Genomic DNA, 11,943 nt, shown 5'->3' on the forward strand with positions numbered 1-11,943 from the left:
ACATATCTCTGAGATGTTGTGGGTTCACTCCCAGACCACTGCAATAAAGCAAATATCACAATAAAGAGAGTTAAATGAATTCTTCGGTTTCCCCATGCATATAAAGATATGTTTACACTATACTATAGTCTTTTATGTGTGTAATAGCATTATGTCTAAAAAAACAATGTACATACCTTGATTAAAAAGTACTTTATGGCTAAAAGATGCTAACCATCGTCTGAGCTTTCAGCAAGTCATAATCACTGATCACAAATCACCATAACAAATATACTAATAGTGAAAATACTTGAAATGTTATGAGAATTACCAAAATGTGACACAGAGACACGAAGTGAGCAAAAATGCTGCTAGAAAAGTGGTGCAAATAGACTTGTTTGCTACAGGGTTGTCACAAAACTTCCGTCTGTAAAAAAACATAATAACTGCAAAGCACAATAAAGCAAACCTGCAATAAAATAAAGCATGCCTGTAATCAATGTATTTTCAACAAAATTACTAAGACAATTCAGTGGGGTGAAGGATAATCCTTCTGGCAAGTGGCTCTGGAACAATTAGACATTCATACGGAAAAATATAAATAAATCTTGACCTTTTCCTTATAACTAATTCAAAAGGATCATAGACCTAGATATCAGGGCAAAAAGTAGACAACTTCTATGAGAAAATTTCAAGGAAAATCTTAGTGACCTGGAGTTTGGCAAAAGCACAAGCCACAAAAGGAAAAGTCAATAAATAGACTTAATCAAAATCACAAATTTTGCTCTTCAAAAGATAGTGTTAAGAAAATGAGAAGGCAAATTCACAGAGTAGACTTTTAGCTATAATATATGAAAAATCCTTACAACTGAATAATAAAAGGACAAATGACCCAATTTTTAAAAAGTTGAACAGACACTCCACGAAAAAATACATATGGTTAGTAAATAAGCAGTGTGCTCAACATCATTAGTCACTAGGTAAATACAAGTTGAAGCCATAAGGAGACATCACTATGGGCCTATTAAAAATAAGTAAAAATTTAAAAAGTGATCGTATCAAACGCTGGCAAAGACGTGAAGGAACTAGAACTCTTGATAAAAATGGTACACTCACTTTGGAAAACAGTGTGACAGATTTTTAAAATTTACACATGCATTTACCACATGACCAAGCCATTCGACTCTTAGATATTTATGCAAGACAAATGGAAATATACACCTATACAAAGACTTGTCCATGAATGTTCATAGTGGCTTTATTTATAATAGCCACAATTCAAATACCTATCAATAAATGAGCTGTTAAGAAAATTATGGTTTTTCCATACAATGGAATGTTACTTAGAAAAAAAAAATTTTTTATTAAATGAGCCATTAATACATGCAACCTCTTTCTGGTAAAGCACATGGGAACAAAAGAGTACATATACAATTCCGTTTATATGCAATTATGGAAAATACAGACAAAACAGTAGTGACAGAAATCAGGTTGGAGGTTGCCTGGGGATGGCAGGGAGGGACAGAAGGAAGAGTTTACAAAGGGACATGAAAAAACATGGATACGCTTGATCGTGAGCTTATCGTCTATTAATCACACTTCAAGAAAGCTGTTTTTAAAGAAAGACATTACAAGAAAACAAAAGTACTGGCCCCACACTTTAACCCATGTTCCCTCATGAACACAGATTAAACGACAGCAATGGGGAATCTGATCCTGGATCCCTTACCTAGAAATTTGGATTTAATTGATAAGCAATATGACATAGATTTCAAAACTTATATCACGGTTCCTCACATGATTCTGATATACAGCAAAATTTAAGAAATGTAGGGTCTGTTCCATGACCCTAGACTATACTGCTAGCCCTGAAAAATCCTCACTTAAATTAATGACCTTAATTACCGGGGCTCAGTGTTGGAAAAATATGAGTGGGTCATGTAAATCCATCATCACTTCCAGAAAACAACCTGAAGCCCTGAATATTGATGGCTAATCAGTAGTGCCATCTCAGTAAAATAAAGGATAACTTGTTTATGGAAAAGGAGTGAGCTGTTGAGGGTTCAGTGCGAGTGCTAATAACCGAAAAACACGCAACCATACCTGCAATGTGTAGGGAATAAGTAACTCAGAAAATAAACTTTTCTGAAATGCCCTGATGAACAGGAACAGATAAAAGGTACAAGAGAAGTTTTTTGTTGTTTGTTTCTTGTTTTTTAAAAAAAGAAAAAATTCAGAAGTTCTGGGCAATGGGTCAGGAAGTCAAGGAAGTCAACAACTTGACTCATCACTCTGAAAGGCATTATCTGTCAATAGAAGCTTATGTTCGCTTTCATTTGGCATCCTCTATATTTTTTCTATTGTATAGCATTCAGTGTTGTTTTCGTTTTTAATATACTTGTTTTATTGTTCCTTTCTTCAAAAAGATATCTGAAATTCTTTTCCTTCTTCTTATCAGCCATGTAAATAGTTGTGCAGTTTAATGTTTTGGTTTATTGGTTTATTAATTTTAAGGATTTAGGGCCTCTTTTTGAACTTCTTTTACCATAAGAATGTTTACATTCCTTTTCACCAACTACAGCTTATTACAGGGTGTGAGGAAATGAGTTCACTGTGCTCAATCCTCAGCTGTTTTCTTCCAGCAATGCTGATAAGGCCCCGTAGAATTCCTTTAGGAACAAGGAAAGAGACAGAAATTGTAGATTTCAGTCATCTGTCCCTCCCTAACGCTGACTAACATTTGTCCTGAATTCCACTGAAACACTTCGTAGATAATGACAAATCTGTATGATCCTAACTGAAAACTTGGCAACCTCACTATTTTATAAAGGCAAGAACCCAAGAGGGAAGCAAGAGCACTTCCAGATCATGTTTGACCTTCAACCGGTGTGCAAAACTAAAGACGCTAAAATCCCTGAGTTTTGTATAAGGAAAAACTCCAGTTCCCGGTATTTATTAGAAATGGCAAAAATTAATGTTTGTTTTATAATTCTTTAGAGCTGGGATACTACTTAACTAGGAAAGGTACAGGACTCTTTTACAGAAAAAAAAAATGAAATAAAAGAGCTCAGATCTACATCATTTCACACAGAAATATACCAGGTAACATTACATGTTGCTTACAACATGGATCAAAAATGGCTTCTGAATATTTGTAGCATTAAGTCACAAGTGGATTAAATAAGATCGAAATCTTTTTTTTTTGGTTTGTTTTCAACTTATTTCTGTTCATAATTTTTAATTTTGTAAGAATTTTACAAGTAGTGATTTAATAATGAGTCATACACAGGAAGTGACTCTAGCCCCAATTTAAAAAAATGGACACTGGTTCCACATGGCCACATTAAGAGAAATTACAACTTCCAGGTTCTCACTGTTGTTTGGGGCACAGTCTTAATGAATTAAGCCATAGAAGATGAAATATACTGGGGTTTCTGGAAAGAATCTTTGACTAAAGGAGAGAATGACCACATGTGATCTTGAACACAGTTTAATAGACATGAAAGTCATGATAAGGAGAGCATGAGAAAAAAAAATCAAAACAAATGGCATATATTATTACTGACAAGCATGAGGGCAACTCAAATACAGAGAATTGCAACGTAAATTTGTATGGCATGCACAGTCATGACCCAAGTCCCATATAGATAGAATGAGCCTATAATTTAATACCCAAACAGGATACTTTTGAGAGTAAAAGGGCACAATTAACAGCTGCTCTGGGGCAACAGGCATAAACCAGGACTATCTTGGGTGAACCAAGAAAGATATGTAACTCCTTACAGAGAGCAGAGGGTAATGAGATTTGAAGGAAGAGGGCAAGAGGAAGACCAGAATCTCTTGACAAGCTGCTTAAATATGAAGTGACAGGTCACTAGAAACTACTACAAAAGAGATCGCGTACGATAAAGAAAATGATATTTTTGGCGTTCATGCAGCTAATCAGATGAAGACAGACTAAAGGCAAGCAGATTGGCAAGGAAGTTGCTGGAGGCGGCAAGCTCGAGGCTGGGTGGCTGTAGGATGAAAATATGCCGAGAGTGAATTTAGGAAGCACCTGAGGGGAAGACATCCAGGATGGACAGCACATTCATTGCAGGCCAGTCAGGCAAAACAGTACAGTGATAAGACCAGCAATGTAGGGATGGGGGAAAAGATCAAAAAGAAACCTGGAGAAACGTCAGCACGGACACAAATGCTCAGGAAGGACATGCGAAAAATGTGGTGTGTAGATAGAATGCAAGATGAGAAATTAGGAGAGTCCAGGAAAAGGGTAAAGGAAAGAAAAATAATAGTGTGAGGATGATGAAAAGAAAAGAGTAAGTTTGAAAGGAAGAGCATCCAAGATGAGAAGGGGTTCAGTGATGTTAGTACAGTGTCAAGACTGAGAAGGAAAGAAAAGTTAGTGTATTTGACTTGAGGGACAGCATGAAAAGTTTTCATTCTGAGCAACTGTGCAGTTGCAACCAGAGTTCAATTTTTTGTAAATGTGGTTATGAAAAAGGAGAGATATTTCAGTCTTTAGAGAAATAGCTGTAATCCTTGGCACATGATACAAGGAATCAATTGGAAATATAATCAGAAAATGGGAATTTTATTTGCACAGCAAAGGAAACCATCAACAAAACAAAAAGGCGACCACTGAATGGGAGAAAATATTTGCAAACGATATATTTGATAAGGGGTTAATATCCAAAATATGTGAAGAACTTCTATAATTCAACACCAAAAAAAGAACCCCTTTGAAAACTCCATTTAAAAATAGGCAGAGGACTTGAATAGACATTTTTCCAAAGAAGATGCAGATGGCCAACAGACACAGGAACAGATGCTCAACATCACTCATCATCAGGGAAGCAAATCAAAACCACAATGAGATATGACCTCACACCTGTCAGAATGGCTAGTATCAAAACGACAACAAATAACAAGTTGGCAAAGCACGTGGAGAAAAAGGAGCCTTCCTGCACTGTTGGTGGGACTATAATTTGGTGCAACTACTGTGGAAAACAGTATGGAAGTTCTCCAAAAATTTTTAAATAGAAATAGCATAATAATCCAGTAATTCCAGTACTGGGTATTTACCCAAAGAAAACAAAAACACTCATTCAAAAAGATATATGCACCCCTATGTTTATTGCAGCATTATTTATAGTAGCCGAGATATGGAAGCAACCAAGTGTCCACTGATAGATGAACGGATAAAAAAGATGTGGTATATGTACGCAATGGAATATTATTCAGCCATAAAAAAAAATTAGATCTTGCCATTTGGAACATGGATGGACCTAGAAGGTATTATGCTAAGTGAAATAAGACAGAGATAGACAATTACCATATGGTTTCGCTTATATGTGGAATCTAAACAAAGAAGCTAACAAACAGAAACATACAGAGAGCAAACATGGTTACCAGATGGGCGGAAGTTCCTGGGGGTGCGGGAAATAGGTTAAAGGGTTTAAGAGGTACAAACTTCCACTTACAGGTGAAGGGGTTTGAGAGGTGCAAAATTCCAGTTACAAAATAAATAAGTCATGGGGATGAAAAGTACAGCATAGGGAATATAGTCCATAACATTGTGATAGTGTTATATGGTGACAGACGATAACTATATATGGTGGTGAGATAGCGTAATATAAAGAATTGTTGAGTCACTACATTGTACACTTGAAACTAATGTGACATTGAATGCCAACTATATACCAATTTAAAAAAGAAAGAAAATAGAAATTTTATAGAATTTTGGACACATGTGCTTGATGGCTGCTTTTTTGCTGCATTTATTTATTATTGAATTCACCATGCAAAACTCATTGTTTCACCTCTCTTTTTTTTTTTTAATTTTTTTTTTTCAATGTTTATTTATTTGGGACAGAGCATGAACAGGGGAGGGGCAGAGAGAGGGAGACACAGAATCGGAAACAGGCTCCAGGCTCTGAACCATCAGCCCAGAGCCTGACGCGGGGCTCGAACTCACGGACTGCGAGATCGTGACCTGGCTGAAGTCGGACGCTTAACCGACTGAGCCACCCAGACGCCCCATGTTTCACCTCTCTTAATACTCTCATTCTTGGTAACTCTGGGCTCTCCTTGGTTTACTGTTCATAACGTTACACTCAGTTTTGACTCCAAACTCCTATTTGTCAAGCTCAGTTCAATCAAATCCCATCCAAGCTAACCAAACAATTTTAAACTATTACTCTTTAATGAATAGATTCATTTTTTTACTGTGACATAATTTGAGGAAGTGTTGGGTATGAGAGAAGTCTCTCTTAATGGGATTACAGAAATGGGGGAGAAAATGGAAATATCCTTCAGACAGGTTCCTCCAATGACCTAGGAAATGTAGAACTAGGCCTGTCAGTCACCTGTGAAATTGAAGTAGGAAAGAATTCCTCTTTTCCTAAATTTCTTGACACCTTAAGCCAGGTTGACTCATTTTCTAATTAATTCTAAATTTTTTTGAAAATTAAATGTGACACATGAAATTTTGGTATTTACAGTCTTGTCCGATGGGACACATAAGATGGCCGAATTTGCTGATTATCTTTTTGTCCTCAAATAAAAATTGGATTGTACTCCCATTTATTGCCTTCTAGATGAATTGACCATTACATAAGAGTCCTAATAACTTTTCTTTTTGGCTTAATTCTCACCTTTTCTTGATAACTTTGTTCTGATTCAGGCCTTACTTGCTTTGAGCTTTTGTATATATTAGAAAAAGCAACTCTTCAACACTTTGCTTCGATCTGTTGGAAAATATCATAATAAATGTGAACATCTATAACATCTTTGATGTAAATGGTGCCCCTAGCGTTGTGCAGTATACAACCTACACAACCACACACAGCAGCCATGGGAAGTTGTTCTTTGTGCCTTTCTCTCTCTGCTCCAGTGCAGACTCACCTAGATGAGGTAAGACATAGACCTGAGGCCCAGAGGAATGAGGCAGCTCTTCCATAAAACCTCATAACACACCATGATAAAAAAGAGAGAGAGAGAGAGAGAGAGAAATAGAACTTCCTGGCACTTATGACCAGGATAACCTGAATTCTCAGTAATCTGCCCGGAGCTGCCAACCTCCCACTCAGTGGTGATGCCCTAGCATGCCCTAGGAAGGATGACATCAATGTTACCTCTGCTCAGGGCTGAACCTTAGGGAAGCAGCCTTGTTCTGGAAAGGAATTTCATTTTCTGACATTGTATAGCTAATAATTGTCTGTGCTTATACATATAAAGAGGGTGGTGATACTCACCTGCATACCTTACAGACTTTGAGGTTCTCAAAAGAGATAATCTATGTGAACATTTTATTAACTATAAGATGCTGAGACCAGATACACTGTTATAATCTTGAAACATAAAGATATTTAATAAAAGGCGAAGAAGAAGAAGAAGAAGAAGGAGGAGGAGGAAAAGGAGGAGGGGGAAGGGGAGGAGGAGGAGGAGAATGAGGAGGAGGAGGAGAAGGAGGAGGAAGAAGAAAGAAAAACTTACTTATAATTAGTGGGAGGAGAACTTTGGGTCGGGCTTACCCCCGGGCTTTGTTCTAAGAAGACTGAGTGCCAGTGCCCCCCTCTCTCTGTTCGCGCTTTTGCAACGGGTAGACACAATCTCCAAAAATAACCTGGCTGCCAGTTTAACCAGGTGACGCGCATCCAATCCAAACACATACCCGGCTCCATGCGCTACTCTGGAATGAGACTGCTTTAATTTTATGCAGCACCTTTCATCTAAGGATTTCTAAATATATTCTAGTCAGTAATTAAGTCTCATAGCATCGTCAGCCTCCTAAATTTTAGAGGAGTTGCAGAACTTTAAGACCAAAGATCAATGCCTGGATGGGAGTGACATATCATTCACTGAAGTTCATTCCTCTTCCCAGGTACATGAGCTCATCTCATTTTTACTTCTCTTCATTGTGAAGTCAATGTGCACAAACTGAATTGGGAACTAAGAGTCTCGACACGGTGGGCAAACTGTTAAAGACCCGGGCACCAGTTGTGGCTTTGCAGCCACCTGGACCTATGGCCAAGCCACTTTACTTTCCTGGGCCTCAGATTGTGCACACGTGAAGGGCCTGAGGTCACTGGACTCATTGGGTAGAGCATCGACAGGAGGATAAATACGAACCGACCCACACTGAAAGGAAGATTGAATAGCAGACACCTGCCCTGTGATTCCGATGTGAGTTCTCTCTCTCAGCCTTTCATCTTCTGTTCTGTATCTGGTCTTTGCCACCAAACCTCTCAACCTATTGATCTAGTGCAAATGAACAGTAATGAGACAGTGATTAATTGGTTCAAACCAGTGAAGATACAATCACGTCATTGTTTTGAATAACAAACACTTTACAGCAGAGCTTTCAGAAAATCTATCAACCTGATTTGGTTATTACTAAGATAACCTGAACCTCTTTTGTGAGTCGATTCTGGTAGTACCTATCTTCCCCCAAGCTTTCTTCTTGCTTCGTTAGATGCTCCTGACACTTAGAAATGCTACATACCCAAGCAAACTGTCATAAGATAGCTCAAAGCCTCCTTCCTGCCTGCTGAGTCCTCACAAATGTCCTTCATGCTTGGATTCCTTTGAAGTTAGCAGACAAGAATGCTTGATTAGATTTTTTAAGCTTCTCCCCTGACCCTCATTCCATGTTGCTTTCAAAAGCCTGCCATTGGATTTGTAATGAAGAGGTGGAGGGATGGAATAGAAAAAGGGCTAAGAGAGGATATGCTTTTTATATATCCTTTCTTTCCAGAGATATGGAGCTGCTGCTATTAAAGCACGGCTTTCACAGCATTAGTTTATATCTTATATTACTTTATATCCTAATCTCCCAAGCAGAAGCGGTCTGAAGAAGTTCTTCAGCTACTCAGTTCCTTTCAACTACATGGGATGCCTCTTCTTTAGAAACCGCAAGAGATAATCAATGCTCTTCTGAGGACCCTCCTTCCATAGAATAAGACTCCAAAGAAGTTTCAGAGTGGTACTTTGTGTTTTGTTTTATTTTAACTTGGGTACTGGCTATGCCAGACAGCTCACTCTTTTCATGGTTTGGGGCTGACACGTGACTCCTGTGACCTTCTCAGCATTATAACCCGAACATCGAGAAGGTAGGACTGAATGACCTTCAAGATCCCCCTCTCACTGAGAACCTGGATACCTTGGAGGACCTATGTGATTAAGAGTGCAAGTTCTGGGGTCAAACTGCTTGGCTTTGACTCTTGGATCCAACACTGCCCTGCTGTAATTTCTGTAATATGGTCTTTATTCTCTCCCCAAATATGGCCCCTGTGTCCATCAAACTCTGCTCAGATGCATATGGAGTGAATCCTTTCCCAGATGGTCTTGCTCCTTTCATCACCAGATTCTCTCCAGATACGTCACAATCCTTCCTCTCCATATGGCCCAACATCCCATGGCTGCATGACATACAACCTAACAGGGAGGGCCCGAAATACTGCAGCACTACCTGTCAAATTGCCTAAGTAGGGTTGGACAGGATCTGTTCATAAATTCAAGGTACTCTTGCTAACCTGTAAATCTCAGTGATAAGTTCAAGTTGGAATTAGTATGAGGTAAGATATTGGACGCTTTTGCGCTCCAAGTGAAGATAATCATTTACGTTTACCCATTTATCCTTTGTAAATGACCCTTATTTATTTCTTGGCATTTTTCTGTTTGATCGTTGTGGTGGACAGACCCTAACGTGACCCTCTTGATCACTGCCCCAAGGTGTTTACATACCCTTCTGCAGTCCCCTGCCCTTGAGTGTGGGTGAGACCTGTAACTTGTTTCTTACCAATAGAACAGAGCAAAGGTGATGGGATACACATGATTACATGTTTGTGGTTACGTTACATAAAACTGTAATGCCCTTCTTACTAGGAGACTATCCCTTTAGTCTTGGTTTGAGGAAGCTGGCAGCCATGTTTAGAAGGTCCCATGGCAAGGAGTTGAGGAATGACCAACAGCCCACAAAGCAATGGAATCTGACAGCCCACAAGGAATGAAATCACCACTGCCAGCAACCACTGGAGCTTAGAATTGGGTCCTCTCCCTGTCAAGCATCAGACGAGTCCTCAGACTCCCCCAATAGTGATCGCAGCCTTGTGATACACTCAAGAAGAGATATTAGCTAACCCGTGCCCCAAATTGGGATGTCAGAAGCTGAAGACAATAAATGCTTTCTTCAACTACTCTGTTTGTGCTAATTTTGTTATACAGCAATAGACAAGCAATACAATCCTCAAACTTTCTACTTGAGTCAAATTGTTTCTTCCTTCTTGTTTCAGTCACCTTGAGTTGCTATGACAAAATACCATAGACTGTGTTTCGTAAACAATAGACATATATATCTCACAGTTCTGGAGGCTGGGAAGTCCAAGATCAAGGTGTAGACACATTTAATTCTTGGTGAAGGCCTTCTTTCTGACTTGCAAACAGCTGCATTCTTGTTGTGTCCTCCATGGTGGAGAGGAAGTTCTGGAGTCTCATTCTCTTCTTCTAAGGGCACTAATCCCATCATGAGGCTCCATTTTCATGACCTAATCTAAACCTAATTACCTCCCAAAGTCTCACCTCCTAATACCATAGAATTAGGAGTTAGGGATTCAACATATGAATGGGGGGGGGGGGATATAAACATTCAGTCCATAACACCTCTCTTCCTATTTCTTGTCTCCATACTTTTGCCCACTTTATTACCACTTCCTGAAATATGTTTCCTCTTTTTACTTCAATTCTTTCCATTTTTCAAGGCCAAACACAATTGGCTCTTACTTCTCTGGACTTTTATGATATCAGACTAGAACATCAGTTCTTTAAGAGCTGGAACCTTATTTATTTAAAAATGCCACTACATGGATAGTGGTATTTGCTTTTTGAAACCCAAATGAATAACATAATGCCTTGCATGTAACAGAAACTCAGAAATGGTTATCTTTAAGTTATAATAGAGGAAAATATTTGTGTTGATGAAAAAGTGCAATGATACATATTTTTTAATGAAAAATTTAATTACTGTTAGAAATAAGTGTTAATAGCCCCTTAAACCAAATACATATTTTAGGGACACCCTAAACTTAAAATTCAGTTTAATACTCCATTCGTAAAAGGTACAAATACTCTGGAAGGAATTCTTGACAAACAGGTGAATAAAAAATAGCTTTAGAAATAACACTTCTTATTTTGCTTATTATTTTTTTCCTTTTGGAAATAAGTATTTCTTCCAAAATGCTACTTATTATAGAATTCAAAAAGTTAAAATGTACATTAAAATGTCTGTCTTTGGAAATTATCTTTAGAAAAAAAGATAATTGCTTGCTTTAAAGACAGAGTACATTTTAAATAATTCATTCATAAATACAAAAGACTCTTTAATATCCTAGTCTGTTAAAACTAACCCTCATTAAATTGCTCATAGTAGTGAAAAAGAATAGTCAGACACTAAAATGCTGAAGTTTAAAATTACCCCCGGCGCTAATGTTGTTTGCAGAGTTCACAGTGAGCTCAGGCAAGGCAAGATTTGGCCTCTCTCCTTGACCAGGGCTCTGAAACTACATGTGTTTGCACAGGGGTCTGTGGGAGGTGGGGTGACTCACCCAAGGATGCTCTTATTCATACAAATATATTACAGCACTGCTCTGAGACGCAGACCAAATTGCTCTTGGGCAAATCAGAAGAGTAGGAGCTTTGTCTGTATTTGTGGACTAAGAAAATATGCAATGTTCATTCTAAAAGAGCCGTTGAAACCAGATAAGGCCAAGGAGGAAGGAACTATGAGTCTAATATGAAAAGAATTATAGATAAGCATTCATTTTTACTTTGTTTAAGGAAAACTAAAATGGATTTGCCTTAGAAGAAAAGAGGTTGACAATTTCTGATGAGAAAAGAAGGGATAGTTTGCATTTCTACTCCTTGACCTTGTAGGTTCCCAGCATTGTTCCTCTTTTTGCATTTTAT

The 11,943-nt window shown here is 38.2% G+C and overlaps 1 long non-coding RNA gene across 1 annotated transcript in view; it reads right to left on the minus strand.

The window, feature by feature from the left end:
- LOC147581156 (uncharacterized) overlaps nt 1–11,647 on the minus strand; it is an 82,689-nt gene extending 71,042 nt beyond the window's left edge. Inside the window, exon 1 of the long non-coding RNA XR_015251485.1 lies at nt 11,583–11,647. This is a non-coding gene — a long non-coding RNA (uncharacterized LOC147581156). The remainder of the gene's footprint in view (nt 1–11,582) is intronic.
- Between the last annotated feature and the right edge of the window lie 296 nt (nt 11,648–11,943).

This window comes from Puma concolor, chromosome B2 (genome assembly GCF_028749965.1).
Source record: "Puma concolor isolate L17-30 chromosome B2, mPumCon1.1.hap2, whole genome shotgun sequence".
NCBI classification, from domain to species: domain Eukaryota; kingdom Metazoa; phylum Chordata; class Mammalia; order Carnivora; family Felidae; genus Puma; species Puma concolor.